At 45.7% G+C, this 16,014-nt stretch overlaps 1 protein-coding gene across 1 annotated transcript in view; it reads left to right on the top strand.

The window, feature by feature from the left end:
- Nucleotides 1-16,014, top strand: part of kank3 (KN motif and ankyrin repeat domains 3) — a 70,159-nt gene that overhangs the window by 560 nt on the left and 53,585 nt on the right. The gene's annotated exons all lie outside the window — the stretch shown is intronic.

Genomic DNA, 16,014 nt, shown 5'->3' with positions numbered 1-16,014 from the left:
AATGATAAACAGGCAAAAATCTGAGCGATATAAAGGTAACGTCCAAGAGGGGATTGTAAGGAGTGTTTCTGGTGAGAATATTGTAAACCACAGCCTGGTGTGTTTTTGGTGAGAATATTGTAAACCACAGCCTGGTGTGTTTTTGGTGAGAATATTGTAAACCACAGCCTGGTGTGTTTTTGGTGAGAATATTGTAAACCACAGCCTGGTGTGTTTTTGGTGAGGATATTATAAACCACAGCCTGGTGTGTTTTTGGTGAGAATATTGTAAACCACAGCCTGGTGTGTGATAACCGTGAGTACTTCAGGAACACTGTATGTTGCAAGCTACAGTAAAATGATGATTTGTTGTTCCCTGTATTATGGGGTTGCTAAATAAGCTTCCATGGTCACATTTACACTGTCTTCACTTTGCTACATGAACAATATGCAGGCTTTAGCATTTACAGTTTCACTTGACGTAACCACACCCGATTGTCCTTCATGATTCCTCACTGTGTCGAAATCACGATTCTTCATACTGTCTCTTACAAAATTGTGAAGCTCCTCACCTCCCTCCGCCTTTCTTTCCTCTGACAACGACATGCTTGGAAAACTTACATGTGCCGTCATTTAGTTGCTACTTCATGGATTACATCATCTTGTGTCCTTGATCTTTTCGGCCGAGAGGCGGTGTATAGTGCCACTGATGTTGAATATGGTGGGACAGAGGGCAAGGTGGAGCAAGAAGCTGTGGTTTGTGCACAGTGGGCTCCGGCCCTTGGTCAAGCTTTGTGAATATAAACGAGCAGTAGTGAGTTTGGGGAGGAGGACAACAAGTCTACACATTCAGCATAGGGGGTGATCCCTGGGCCTAATGCACAATGCAACAGTATAGGACAGGCTTCTGTGGAATGAATAGAGCAATTTATTAAAAACAAACAGAAAACAGTAGGGGCGAATGTGCAGGGGGAGCCAATCACAGCGTGAATTCATCCTGTTGTGAAGCTGGATTTTGTTGAGCGAAACTCCAAGTGAACAGTTTTTGTTCCTCTGCTGTACATCCTTGGCCTTTCATTGAGTGGGCCACTGTACATAGAGGGTCAGAGGTACCTTCTGGCCTCGGCATCTGTTTCATATAAATGAAAGTGGAGTTGCAGTCAAAGACTTGCCCTGTGATCCCAACAAAGTGGTTGAGTTAGCCCCTTAATCCGGGACAAGTTTGGGAGCAAAAATTCCAGTTGAAATTCTTAAGATTTTAGTTTCCAGTTTTTAACCTTTGACCTCAGTGTCCCTTTCAACCCAGGTATGAACTTCATAGAATCATAGAATGAAACAGGGCAGCAGGAAGCCATTTCGCCCATCATGACTGTGCTGGCTCTTTGAAAGAGCTGTCCAGTTAGTCCCACTCCCCTGCTTTTTCCCCATAGCATTTTAGTCAGGTCTCCATTGCCCATGTTCTGCTATTACCTCAGTGCTTCCCTTACTGACCTACACTGTGTCCGCCTCATCCATAGATCCAAGGCCTTTCTCACCCTATCTCTCTGAACCACTCCCCTGATGTGCCACCAGTCCTCTGACTCTGGCCTTTCGTGCATCCTGCCCCGCACCCATCACCCACCATCGGAGTCGGAGCCTTCAGCTGCTCTCTGGAACTGTCCGAGCTTTCAGTCATCTCTCCCACCATGTCTGCTCATTTTGACCTTTTCATCTATTTTTTTCTTGGTAATGTTTCTATGTTGAAGGTGCTATCTAACTATAAGTAATTGCTTAATAGAGAATATTGAGTTTTCTTGTGAAACTGGTTGGGTGTAACCTAATCTTCAGCTGGAACAAATTAGGTCATTGTTTGGTTTGCTAAATACATTTCCATATGGACGGTACATTGTCCCTTTAAACGATTACAGTGTTCCTTTAAGATAGAACGCAGTGCCACTTTAAGAATTGCAAGATGTGACTGTCTCCCCCAGGCTGAAAAATGTGAAGAAATGTTAGTGCAAATGCCAGTTGAAAGCTAGGGGAGTCTTGCCTAAGGACATACAGGACTGGCTAATATCACAGCAATGCAATTCCACCTACTTCAGCCTCACTCGCAATGAGAAGGTGCAAAAATATCTCGTTTTGACAGTTTCCAGTTACAGAGGGATGTAAGATTTAATGTCAGATGAATTGCTGAGAGATTCTGCTTCATTTAAACTTGTTCTTGTCTATTTTATAGCCCCCACAGGCCACTCCTGCTGGGCTTGGACTGGGGTAGAGGTGAGTGAATGTAGGTAGCTCAGTGTACCTATTCTATAAAGTGGGTTTGCAAGAGAATGGAAGGGCAATAGGAGGTGGAGTACCTGGCAGCCTCCGTGGCAATAGTTGCCCCTACAGCTTCACTCAATGTTGCAGCCAGTTCCCCAACTGAGGGGAATAAGCTGAAGTTGTCCGTAACTGTGACTGAAATCCAGGTCGCTGAGCTGTTGCACGACGCACTGACACAATGCACTAGTGGGATGCATACAAGCCTCAACTTCACCAATGCATGGGGGAAAGGGTGGCGGCTATCACTCTTGGTTACAGACATGCACAGCAACATGGCAGCATTAATGTACATGTCAGAAGGAGTAATTCTCCTTCCTGCTTCTACCAGGGGAGAGACTGTCGGATACCGCACCCTTTGGCTGCAGACTCACAGACCTCCTGGCAGGACAATGTGTTCATAACAACTGAGACTCTGCCAGTATTTTACTCTATTAGGTCCTCTTAGCATTTAGAAAGAAATATAGAGATTTGTACTAGCTGGGCGAGCTACTAATTTTTATAAATCATTGCAAGTAAAATACAATCCCCGGCTCGGCCCTGTCCCTCAGTCCCCAGCTTGGCCCTGTCTCTCAGTCCCCAGCTTGGCCCTGTCCCTCAGTCCTAGCATCAGCCCTGTCCCTCAGTCCCCAGCTTGGCCCTATCCCTCAGTCTCCAGCTCGGCCCTGTCCCTCAGTCCCCAGCTTGGCCCTATCCCTCAGTCTCCAGCTCGGCCCTGTCCCTCAGTCCCCAGCTTGGCCCTGTCCCTCAGTCCCCAGCACGGCCCTGTCCCTCAGTCCCCGGCTCGGCCCTGTCCCTCAGTCCCCGGCTCGGCCCTGTCCCTCAGTCCCCAGCTTGGCCCTGTCCCTCAGTCTCCAGCTCGGCCCTGTCCCTCAGTCCCCAGCTTGGCCCTGTCCTCAGTCCCCGGCTCGGCCCTGATCCTCAGTCTCCAGCTCGGCCCTGTCCCTCAGTCTCCAGCTCGGCCCTGTCCCTCAGTTCCCGGTTCGGCCTTGATCCTCAGTCTCCAGCTCGGACCTGTCCCTCAGTCTCCAGCTTGGCCCTGTCCCTCAGTCTCCAGCTCGGCCCTGTCCCTCAGTCTCCAGCTCGGCCCTGTCCCTCAGTCTCCAGCTCGGCCCTGATTCTCCGTCTCCAGCTTGGCCCTGTCCCTCAGTCTCCAGCTCGGCCCTGTCTCTCAGTTCCCGGCTCGGCCCTGTCCCTCAGTCTCCAGCTCGGCCCTGTCCCTCAGTTCCCGGTTCGGCCTTGATCCTCAGTCTCCAGCTCGGACCTGTCCCTCAGTCTCCAGCTTGGCCCTGTCCCTCAGTCTCCAGCTCGGCCCTGTCCCTCAGTCTCCAGCTCGGCCCTGATTCTCCGTCTCCAGCTTGGCCCTGTCCCTCAGTCTCCAGCTCGGCCCTGTCTCTCAGTTCCCGGCTCGGCCCTGTCCCTCAGTCCCCGGCTCGGCCCTGTCCCTCAGTCTCCAGCTCGGCCCTGATCCTCAGTCTCCAGCTCGGCCCTGCCCCTCAGTCTCCAGCTCGGCCCTGTCCCTCAGTCTCCAGCTCGGCACTGTCCCTCAGTCTCCAGCTCGGCCCTGATCCTCAGTCTCCAGCTTGGCCCTGTCCCTCAGTCTCCAGCTCGGCCCTGTCCCTCAGTTCCCGGCTCGGCCCTGTCCCTCAGTCCCCGGCTCAGCCCTGTCCCTCAGTTCCTGGCTCGGCCCTGTCCCTCAGCCCCCAGCTTGGCCCTGTCTCTCAGTCTCCAGCTCGGCCCTGTCCCTCTGTCTCCAGCTGGACCTGTCCCTCAGTTCCCAGCTGGCCCTGTCCCTCAGTTCCCGGCTTGGCCCTGTCCCTCAGTCTCCAGCTCGGCCCTGTCCCTCAGTCCCCAGCTGGACATGTCCCTCAGTTCCCGGCTCGGCACTGACCCACAGTCTCCAGCTCGGCCGTGTCCCTCAGTCTCCAGCTCGGCCCTGTCCCTCAGTCCCCGTTTCGGCCTGTTCCTCAGTCCCTGGCTCTGTCCTGTCCCTTTGGACCTTTCTCTAAGTCCATAGCTCCGGTAGGATATAAAGCTTTATTGTGGTCACTGCTGCACTAGTGAGGAAGAAACATATTCCAATTACTACACCCCACCAAGCAAGGTGTGCACTAGTCCAGAGTACCATTGGCCTTCTGACACTTGTTGAGTCTTGAAGGGTGCTGATTTATTTGTTTGATGGCAGAAGTTATGCTTGCCATGCTCTTGTCACACACACAAGAGACTGAATGTAATAAATATCAGTGCTTCATGTCTTTAATGAAACAAAGAAAAGTTTTGCCAGACATTTTTCATGTGGTCAGTGCTTCTTTAATGGGTGAAACCCTTGGCAATGCCTTATCCCGTATTCCTGCCAAGTCTTGGTTTTACGTGAGGTGCCTGAGATGGTGGAGAGTGGGTCTTGTGACAGTTGGTGACAACAGTATTGGATAAACCACAAGACTGGCACGTCACCTGTTTGAGTCAGCTGAGACCTATTGCTAAGTCTCTCACATGAAGAGAGAATGGTGGAAACGCACAGCAGGTCAGTCAGTAAAAGAGGTGTTAAAATGTTGTGAGGGACGATGCTGACTCTCACAAGTCCAGCTCTTATTACCCAGTTAAAGCATTCCTTATGCAAGATGGGTCCTATGGCGACTAGCCTCAGCTTGAAACCTTCCCTGAGCAATTTGTCCTTAATGTGGTTTTCTGCTGCTTTTTTTTTGTTGGGAATGTTGTGGGCGATGCACTGCAGCTGTTACAAGATGTAACATTTGGGAATGTGAACTTTAATTGGAGGCGAACAAGACAGCAACAATGGAACAATTAGACGATGCCAGATTTTTAACAGTGAAAGTTCCTGAAGTGGCAGAGAATCAATAGTTGCCTTCATCCAGCCCACAGTAGCGACTTGTGAGAGAGATACAAATGGAGAGCTCTGTGTAGACAGTCCGGCCAGCCGGATACAGCACAACAGCCCAAAGAGAAAGGAGAGGTTGTCAACTGTTGTGAGCTGAATGCTGTATTGACTGTTAAATTAAATAGCTATCAGTCTGTGGGATCTCTAATTGGAGCACATTTCTACTTATTCTCCTGCTGTTGTAGTTAACTGGTGTCTGGCCACAATAGTGTTTCAAAATTTCTAATTAGCCTCAAGCTATGTACTGGAAATAGAAAAATCCCCTCTTTTGAAAGCTGTTGCAGATTAATTGGGAAAAGGCAGCAAGTAATTCAGAGCAGAAACGACTCCGGTACAATTGCTGATCTGTGTTAGCCTGTGAGTGTGTGTGTGTGTGTGTGTGTGTGTGTGTGTGTGTGTGTGTGTGTGTGTGTGTGTGTGTGTGTGTGTGTGTGTGTGTGTGTGTGTGTGTGTGTGTGTGTGTGTGTGTGTGTGTGTGTGTGTGTGTGTGTGTCCACTGATCTTACTCCCTGTTGTCTCCATTTTCTGCCAGTGTCAATGCTACAATGCATACACTTGGTAAAGGTTCTGTGGCAGGATCTATTAGTGGAATATTTCCTAATTCTCTTGGGAAAAGATGACCACCTCTGAAAGAAGGGATAGCAATTGCTGAAACCAGAGCTGGGCTGGATGTGGGTAATCCTTGTGAAACTTGGCTGGGATGACCAGAGTGACAGAGTAAGGGGAGAAAGGCACAGTAGATCCCATTTAGGACAACTGTTCATGGAGGTCTCTCAATGAGAGCAATGACATATTGATGGTGGGAGCTGGCTCTCTCAAGCCTAGCAGTGACTGTGACTCAAAACTAAAAGATTACCAGAGTTGATGATTAAACACCACCAGGAATGGAGAAGTCTCCCTTCAGAGTTCCCTGAATGTGGGAGAGTTCTTCACTGCTCAAGAAACTTAACCGATAGGACATCTGATCAGATCTCGATTCTTCCTGTAAAACATTGGCCTCTTGCCTGAGGGGTAGGTGAACCTAAAAAATTAGGAAGTTCCAATTGGTCAAAATGAATCTTTCTTCTGTTGAGACCAGAGATCCTGAGCATTTGAATCCTGATTTTAAAAAATAAAGCCTCCAGGACAATCCTGAGAGGCATCCTCAACATTTTCCCTCTGAAATATCGCAATATTTAGGGCATCCTCGTGATTTGTTCACTTTATCCTAGTCTTTATTCTTAGACCCTGGGATTTCCATTCAGAATTCATTCACTCTCTTCATTTGTCTGCTGAGTATATGCTGCACCCTCAGTATTGCAAACCTTCCTACTCGCAACCTGAGATATTGTATTCGGTTGGGAAGCTTTTGATGGTAGGATCTGTCTGCAACAATGTACTGGCAAAGTGTGGTACGAGGGCACTGTGTGGTTTATTTGACATCAACCTGCTATTAATAGCGCCCCCCGCTGTAAAGGCCTGCTACCTGACCCGAACCCGATGGGACCCGACAACACGTGTTGGGTTCGGGTCGGGTCGGGTTGCACTTCTGGGTCCGGCATTGGGGCTCGGGTCGGGCTGGGTTGGACACGCTCTATCACAGGTAAGTGGCTCCAAAGTTAATTAAATTTTTGGACTAGAAAGGTGATTTGTTACAGTTATTTTAAGCTTGTGCAGATCAGCAACAAAGTGTAAAACGGAAGGTAAGTTAACTGCTGGTTGGGTCAGGTCGGGCATGGGAAAAAAATGGAAGGACTCGGGCCGGGTCGGGCTCGGGTCAGGTTTGTTTTTGTAGACCCAAGCAGGCCTTTATCCCCTGGCTTGCTTACAATGAGTTTCTGCAATTCTACTCTTGCTCCCTCCTATATCCTTGATGATAATGTTCCCCCAACATTGACTTTTTCTTGCTGGTGATCTATCAATAACTGTTAGGCCTTGTGGGGGTGATATAAATGAAATCACTAGTGGCTCGGGGAAGCTATTTGTTTGGAGTGGTGCAAACTTAACGCAAGGCATTGTGTGGATATTATAAACCTTTAGGTGCACTGGAGTGTTTTTGAATCTAACTGAACCAACAATTGGCAGAACTGTGGGTGTAAAACTAGCATGCCAACATTACCTCAGTCAAACAAAGAACATCAATGGTGCATTCTGAAAGAGGTGTGCCACACGTAGGAATTAGAACAGGCAGCATATATATCCCTTTAGTGGTGTTAAACTAGTTGAATCAGGTTTAGGGATGTTATTAGACTTCCTACTTCACATGACATGGCCAAAATAATGGAGTACAAATAGGAGGAATTGGTGCTCAAACTGTATTGCTCTCTTATCAGACCACACCTTGAGTACTGTCCTGATCACAGAGCTACAGAGTAGACATTTGTGCCTGGAGGCAATGCAGAGAAGAGTCATGTGACTGATCCATAGCGTGGATGGCTGAGTTATGAGGAAAGACTTGAGAAAAAAGACATTCCACACTTGAAAGGAGGTGATGGAGAAGGATCCTCATGGAGGGAGAGAAGGTATTAAACAGTTTAAAAAAGATAAATCTGGGACACTACAAATTAAACCTTGAACAATACGACAAGGGGCACAAGTTCGTGAAAGTCAAATTTAGGACTGATATCAAGAAATTCTTCACACAAAAATTGACCAACATGTGGGTTAGATTCAGAGAGGATACTGGCATGAAACACAAAATGTTAGCATGCAGGTACAGCAAGTAATTAGGAAGGCAAATGGAATGTTGGCATTTGTTGCAAGGGGGATGGAGTATAAAAGTAGAGAAGTCTTGCTACAACTGTACAGGGCATTGGTGAGACCACACATAGAGTACTGTGTACAGGTTTGGTCTCCTTATTTAAGACGGGATATACTTGTATTGGAGGCAATTCAGAGAGGGGCCGTATGGCCGACTCCTGCTCCTATTTCTTATGTTGTTATTTTCTTTTCTTATGATTAAGTCTTGGTTGGATGGAGTTTGGGGGCCTGTAGGATATTTTGTATGGGTGAGTGACGATGAGCATTTCCTTGTGATTCTGGAGGTGTCTGCAGTCCTGCAAGTAACTGATGAATGGAACAGACGCAGTGACTTCATGTGTGAGTGTGTGTGATAGAGAGATTAAAAAGAAATCCTTGATTTTAAATAAAATCCACTTGACATTGGAAATCTTTGTCCTTCAAAAAGCAACTGGAAAAATTGAAGGTTAGTTTGGAGTATCATTTTCACCCTTTTGTCCGTGGGAACTTTGCAAAGTGACTGACAGAAGGATATGTGTGAGCTGCTGCATTGTTTTAATCCCAGATGTTTCCTTTAGAGGGCGGAACTCAAAACAATTGGAATCCGTGACCCTGTGCTCGTGATTGGGAATAGCTGCAGCTCATTAACATTCTGCCGTCTCTTCAATCCTGCATGATGCACCCTCCAGTAACTGACCATGAACCCCTTTGGCCCTAGCAACATGACTGAGATTGTACATAATTTGTGAATCTCTCCTGTTTGCATAGATTTAACTGTGGAATATTCAGTTGGTATGATTCGTGCGGGTGACATTTCCATCCAGTTAGTGGACTTGTCACTCTCCTATTTGGATCTGGTTCATGTACATCTCTGCAATCCCTGACAGGGAGGTCTCTCAGATTAGATTAGATTAGATTAGAGATACAGCACTGAAACAGGCCCTTCGGCCCACCGAGTCTGTGCCGACCATCAACCACCCATTTATACTAATCCTACACTAATCCCATATTCCTACCAAACATCCCCACCTGTCCCTATATTTCCCTACCACCTACCTATACTAGTGACAATTTATAATGGTCAATTTACCTACCAACCTGCAAGTCTTTTGGCTTGTGGGAGGAATCCGGAGCACCCGGAGAAAACCCACGCAGACACAGGGAGAACTTGCAAACTCCACACAGGCAGTACCCAGAATCGAACCCGGGTCCCTGGAGCTGTGAGGCTGCAGTGCTAACCACTGCGCCACTGTGCCACCTCAGCACTGGTGCAAAAGGTCATAGAAACATAGAAAAATAGGAGCAGGAGTAGGCCATTCGGCCCTTCGAGCCTGCTTCGCCAGTCAATACGATAATGGCTGATCATCCAAACTCAGTACCCTGTTCACACTTTCTCCCCGTATCCCTTGATCCCTTTAGCCCTAAGAACGATTTCTAACTCTTTCTTGAATATATTTAATGATTTGGCCTCAACTGCTTTCCGTGGTGGAGAATTCCACAGGTTCACCACTCCCTGGGTGAAGAAATCTCTCCTCATCTCAGTCCTAGATGGCTTACCCCTTATCCTTAGACTGTGACCCCCGGTCCTGGACTCCCCCGCCATCGGGAACATCCTTCCTGCATCTAGTCTGTCCAGTCCTGATAGAATTTTATAGGTTTCTATGAGATCTCCTCATTCTTCTAAACTCGAGCGAATACAAGTCAAATCAACCCAATCTCTCTTCATACGTCAGTCCTGCCATCGAGGAATCAATCTGGTGAACCTTCGCTGCACTCCCTCCATAGCAAGAACATCCTTCCTCAGATAAGGAGACCAAAACTGCACACAATACTCCAGATGTGGCCTCACCAAGGCCTTGTATAACTGCAGCAAGACATCCCTGCTCCTGTACTCGCATCCTCTCACTATGAAGACCAACATACCATTTGCCTTCTTAACTGCCTACTGCACCTGCATGCTTACTTTCAGCAACTGGTGCACAAGGACGCCCAGGTCTCGCTGCACCTCCCCCTTTCCCAATCTATCGCTGTTCAGATAATAATCTGCCTTCCTGTTTTTGCCTCCAAAGTGGATAACCTCACATTTATCCACATTATACTGCATCTGCCATGTATTTGCCCACTCACTCAACCTGTCCAAATCACACTGGAGCTTCCCTGCATCCTCCTCACAGCTCACACTCCCACCCAGCTTTGTGTCATCTGCAAACTTGGATATATTACATTTAATTCCCTCATCTATATCAATATATATTGTGAATAACTGGGGCCTAGCACTGGTCCCTGCAGTACCCCACTAGTCACTGCCTGCCACTCGGAAAAAGACCCATTTATTCCTACTCTTTGTTTCTTGTCTGCCAGCCAGTTCTCTATCCATGTCAGTACCTTACCCCCAATCCCATGTGCTTTAATTTTGCACGCTAATCTCTTATGTGGGACCTTATCAAAAGCCTTCTGAAAGTCCAAATAAACCACATCCACTGGTTCTCCCTTATCTATTCTACTAGTTGCATCATCAAAAAATTCCAGTAGATTTGTCAAGCATGATTTCCCTTTCACAAATCCATGTTGACTTTGTCCGATCCTGTCATTGTTCTCCAAGTACTCTGCTATTACATCTTTTATAATGGACTCTAGCATTTTCCCCACTACTGATGCCAGGCTAACCAGTCTATAATTCCCTGTTTTCTCTCTACCTCCTTTTTTAAATAGTGGGGTTACATTAGCTACCCTCCAATCCATTGGAATTGTTCCAGAGTGTATAGAATTTTGAAAAACGACCAGCAATGCATCTACTATTTCTAGGGCCACTTCCTTAAGTACTCTGGGATGTAGATTATCAGGCCCTGCAGATTTATCGGCCTTCAATCCCGTCAATTTCCGTAACACCATTTCCCTACTAATACTGATTTCATACAATTCCTCCTTCTCACTACACCCTATGTTCCCCAACATTTCTGGGAGGTAATTTGTGTCCTCCTTTGTGAAGACAGAACCAAAGTATGTATTTAATTGGTCTGACATTTCTTTGTTCCCCATTATAAATTCCCCTGTTTCTGACTGTAAGGGACACATATTTGTCTTCAATAATCTTTTTCTCTTCACATATCTATAGAAGCTTTTACAGTCATTTTTTATGTTCTCTGCAAGCTTACTCTCATACTCTATTTTCCCCTTCTTAATCAATCCCTTTGTCGTCCTATGCTGAATTCTAAACTGCTCCCAATCCTCAGGTTTGCTGCTTGTTCTGGCCATTTTATATTTCTCATATCAAATCATAACACCAGCATGAGGGAGGCAAACTGTGTTAAGAAACTTAGAAAAATTACAACACAGAATGAGGCCATTCAGCCTATTCTGTCTGTGCTGACCAAAAAAGAGTGATCCAGCTTAATCCCACTTTCCAGCTCTTGGTCCATAGCCCTGTGGGTTATGAGACTTCAACTGCATATCCACGTACTTTTTAAAATGTGATGAAGGTTTCTGCCTTTACCACCCTTTTAGGCAGTGAGTTCCAGATCCCCAACACCCTTGGGTGAAAATTTTCTCCTCTAATTCTTCTGTCAATTACTTGACCTCTCTGTTAAGGGAAATAGGTTCTTCCTATCGTGGCTATTTTAGATCTAATATTATGTAACGAGAAAGGGCTAATTAATAATCTTGTTGTAAAAGAACCTTTAAGGATGAATGACCATAATATGATAGAATTTTACATTATGTTTGAAAGTGAGGTAGTTCAGTCTGAAGCCAGGGTGTTAAATTTGAACAAAGGAAATTATGAAGGTATGAGAGGCAAATTGCCTGAGGTGGATTGGGAAAATACATTAAAAGGTATGACAGTGCATAGGCAATGGATAGGCCTGAAAGAAATATTACATAGTTTACAGCAACTATACATTCCTTCAAGACATGAAAACCCCAAAAGTAATGGCAGTCAACCGTGGATAACAAAGGAAGTTAAGGATTGTATAAGGTTAAAAGAAAAGGCCTATAAAGTTTCCAGAAATAGTAGTAAACCTTAGGATTGGGAGGATGTTAGAATACAGCAAAGGAGGATGAAGAAACTGATAAAGAAAGGGCGCATATAATATAAATGTAAGCTAGCAAAAAATATAAAAATGGACTGTAAAAGCTTTTATAGGTAGGTAAAAAGGAAATGTTTGGCTAAGACAAATGTGGGTCCATTACAGGCAGAGTCAGGAGAATTTATAATGGGGAATAGAGAAATGGCAGAGAAGCTAAATGATTACTTTGTGTCTGTCTTCACTGAGGATGATACCAGAAATCTCCAGAATTAGAGCTCTAAGGGATTAGAGGGAATGAGGAATTGAAGGAAATTAGTATTAGTAAGAAGGCTGTATTGGAGAAATTAATGGGGCTGAAGGTGGTTAAGTCCCCAGGACTTGATATTCTACTTCCCAGAGTGTTGAAAGAGGTAGCTATGGAGATAATAGATGCATTGGTGATCATCTTCCAAAATTCTATAGATTCTGGAGTGGTTCCCGCAGATTGGAAGATCGCAAATGTCATCCCACTATTTAAGAAGAGAGGGAGAGAGAAAACAGGGAATTACAGACCTGTTAGCCTTACGTCAGTCATTGGGAAAATGTTAGAATTTATTCTAAAGGATGTGATAAATGGACACTTGGATAATAATGATCTGATTGGGCATAGTCAACATGGAAATCATGTTTGACGGGCCTGTCAGAGTTTTTTCAGGATATTACAAACAGAATTGTTAAAGGGGAGTCGGTTAGGCTGACTGTAATTACTCGGTCTATCCCTTCCTCCCCTTTTAAACAATGGCACAACATTTGCTGTCCTCCAGTCCTCCAGCACCACACTTGTAGCCAGAGAGGATTGGAAAATGATGGTCAGAGCCTCTGCTATTTCCTCCCTATCTGAAGTGGCACTATGTTAATTGTCGATCCAGCCTACGGAGAAAATTAGTGATCAGCTTCAGACTGCTCTTTTCTGATGGTGGCACAGCTGAATGTACTTTCTATAAATATTACAACACAATAGGACTAGCAGGAAGCAAATACCTTGTTCTGATCTCCTTCAGGAAGTGAAGCAGTTGTTTCTGAGAGAAATGCAACTTACAGCAGTAACCCTTACACCAGCTAACAGCAGCAATCCTTACACTAATCTGTAATAGTAACCATTACCCCAATATGTAGCAGTAACCCTTACCCCAATCTGCAGCAGTAACCCTTCCCCCAATCTGTCGCAGTAACCCTTACCCCAATCTGTAGCAGTAACCCTTACCCCAATCTGTAACAGTAACCCTTATCCCAATCTGTAGCAGTAATCTTTGCCCCAATCTGTAACAGTAACCCTTACCCCAATCTGTAGCAGTAATCTTTGCCCCAATCTGTAGCAGTAACCCTTCCCCCAATCTGTCGCAGTGACCCTTACCCCAATCTGTAGCAGTAACCCTTACCCCAATCTGTAGCAGTAATCTTTGCCCCAATCTGTCGCAGTAACCCTTACCCCAATCTGTAACAGTAACCCTTACCCCAATCTGTAGCAATAACCCTTATCCCAATCTGTAGCAGTAATCTTTGCCCCAATCTGTAACAGTAACCCTTACCCCAATCTGTAGCAGTAATCTTTGCCCCAATCTGTAGCAGTAACCCTTCCCCCAATCTGTCGCAGTAACCCTTACCCCAATCTGTAGCAGTAACCCTTACCCCAATCTGTAACAGTAACCCTTACCCCAATCTGTAGCAGTAACTCTTACCCCAATCTGTAGCAGTAACCTTTACCCCAATCTGTAACTGTATCCCTTACCCCAATCTGTAGCAGTAACCCTTACCCCAATCTGTAACAGTAACCTTACCCCAATCTGTAGCAGTAACCCTTACCCCAATCTGTAGCAGTAACCTTTACCCCAATCTGTAGCAGTAATCTTTGCCCCAATCTGTAACAAAAACTCTTATCCCAATCTGTAGCAGTAACCCTTCCCCCAATCTGTCGAAGTAACCCTTCCCCCAATCTGCAGCAGTAACCCTTCCCCCAATCTGTCGCAGTAACCCTTACCCCAATCTGTAGCAGTAACCCTTACCCCAATCTGTAACAGTAACCCTTACCCCAATCTGTAGCAGTAATCTTTGCCCCAATCTGTAGCAGTAACCCTTACCCCAATCTGTAGCAGTATCCCTTACCCCAATCTGTAGCAGTAACCCTTACCCCAATCTGTAACAGTAACCTTACCCCAATCTGTAGCAGTAACCCTTACCCCAATCTGTAGCAGTATCCCTTACCCCAATCTGTAGCAGTAACCCTTACCCCAATCTGTAACAGTAACCTTACCCCAATCTGTAGCAGTAACCCTTACCCCAATCTGTAGCAGTAACCTTTACCCCAATCTGTAGCAGTAACCTTTATCCCAACCTACAGCAGTAACCTTTACCCCAATCAGTAGCAGTAACCCTTACCCCAATCTGTAGCACTAACCTTTATCCCAACCTACAGCAGTAACCCTTACTCCAATCTGTAGCAGTAACCTTTATCCCAACCTACAGCAGTAACCCTTACCCCAATCTGTATCAGTAATCCTCACTGCATTATTGAATCAATACAATTTGAGAGCAAACAGAGCTGAAGTTTATTTGCCTCTTTCGGGCTATTGAGCATTTGCCCTCAGTATTAATGCTATGTTTGTTTGGCGCACATAGAAAAGTACCACTGGTGTTACTGTCAAAATGCTATTTGGATTTCTAGTGGGGAGTGAGAAGGATGGAGGAGGACGGAGTACAGTTCTAATCTGCATCAGCAGTTTGTCATGGGACTGGAATCCTGTCTATAATGCGAACTTTTGGAACTGACTTCAAGTGCTATTAACAGGCAGCTGTTCTAACGCTGGTTCATCACCAAGTCATTGATATATTGACGGACAGGGGGTTTATTACATACAGGTGGTCTACCCTGTACTGCTGGTAGCTCCAAACACGTGGTCTCTCCACACAACAGATCTCTCTTCACAGGTCTTCTAAAACAAGTTTCACTTTTTGTTGAATCTCAGCACCTGACACCTGTTTCAAATGTGCGTGTTATGCGCAGGACTCCAGATCTAGTCCCAGCAGCACTCTGATCATTTTCGCTGCTGGATGCAGTGGGGCCTAGGTTCTGACACAGGATCTGCAGTCTCTCAATGTGAAAATGGCTTTTAAAAAAGGGAGCAATGAAAACTCTGTAGAAATCTGCAACAGTTTATTCAAAGATAAATAATCCAGTCGTTCCAAGTGGGATTTATGTGTAAAATCATCGGGAGTGAATTATTAATTAGCACAGAAGCAACACTCGCTGAGGCACAAATACATGCTATAGCCTTAAAGGTCAGGGTTCAGCAGGAAAACAGTGAAAGGTGGAGGATAGGATATGCAGATTGGTATTCCTTGGAATTTTTCTGCCTCATTGGAACTGGAGACTCCATCTTCAGTGAATTAGTGAGTAGAATTTTCCAACCTGCTTTAATCTATGCATGAAGCTGAATGGGACAGTGTGGATTGTGAGGCCTTGTTTGAAGATGAAGGGTTAATTAATTTGCAATGAGCAATTGTTTCGCATATCCTTTAACACCAGATTGTATTACAACTAGTGACAGCAAGTAACAGGTATGAAGCATCACAGGTAATTATGCTGGTATGAGGCTGCACACCAGCTCGCTGTCCCTCCATACACTTTCTGGCAATCCAGCACTGGAAACATTGCATCGTTTCCACAAAGCACTGGGGGTGGCCAGACAGACTAGTTGTTTCAATTTGAAGAAATAACATTTAAGGTCATGTACAGGATATGGACCGTGAAGTCTTAGGAAAGGAGTCAATCTCCTGGAGACAGCAGTCTCACTCAGTATCCCTCTGCTCCTGTACTATGTTTAATTTTGGACCTGCTTTTGAATGAGTCCTTCAGATTCTAATCGAGGTGTGCACCCTCACTGACTCAGCAGTAGCCACTTAATGGGCAAGTTTCCACTGTTCCAGACATTGGGTGGAATCTTACCATATTGGAAAATTCTCAGGCCTCGGGACCAAATGCGGATCCTGCCCCCGATGGTGTCCAAGTCCTGCCCACCTGCACAGTCTTCCTGGAGGTGGCAAACTGAGAGA

The sequence above is a fragment of the Heterodontus francisci genome, chromosome 36 (assembly GCF_036365525.1).
Source record: "Heterodontus francisci isolate sHetFra1 chromosome 36, sHetFra1.hap1, whole genome shotgun sequence".
NCBI lineage: Eukaryota > Metazoa > Chordata > Chondrichthyes > Heterodontiformes > Heterodontidae > Heterodontus > Heterodontus francisci.
This window is presented reverse-complemented; position numbering and strand designations above follow the sequence as displayed.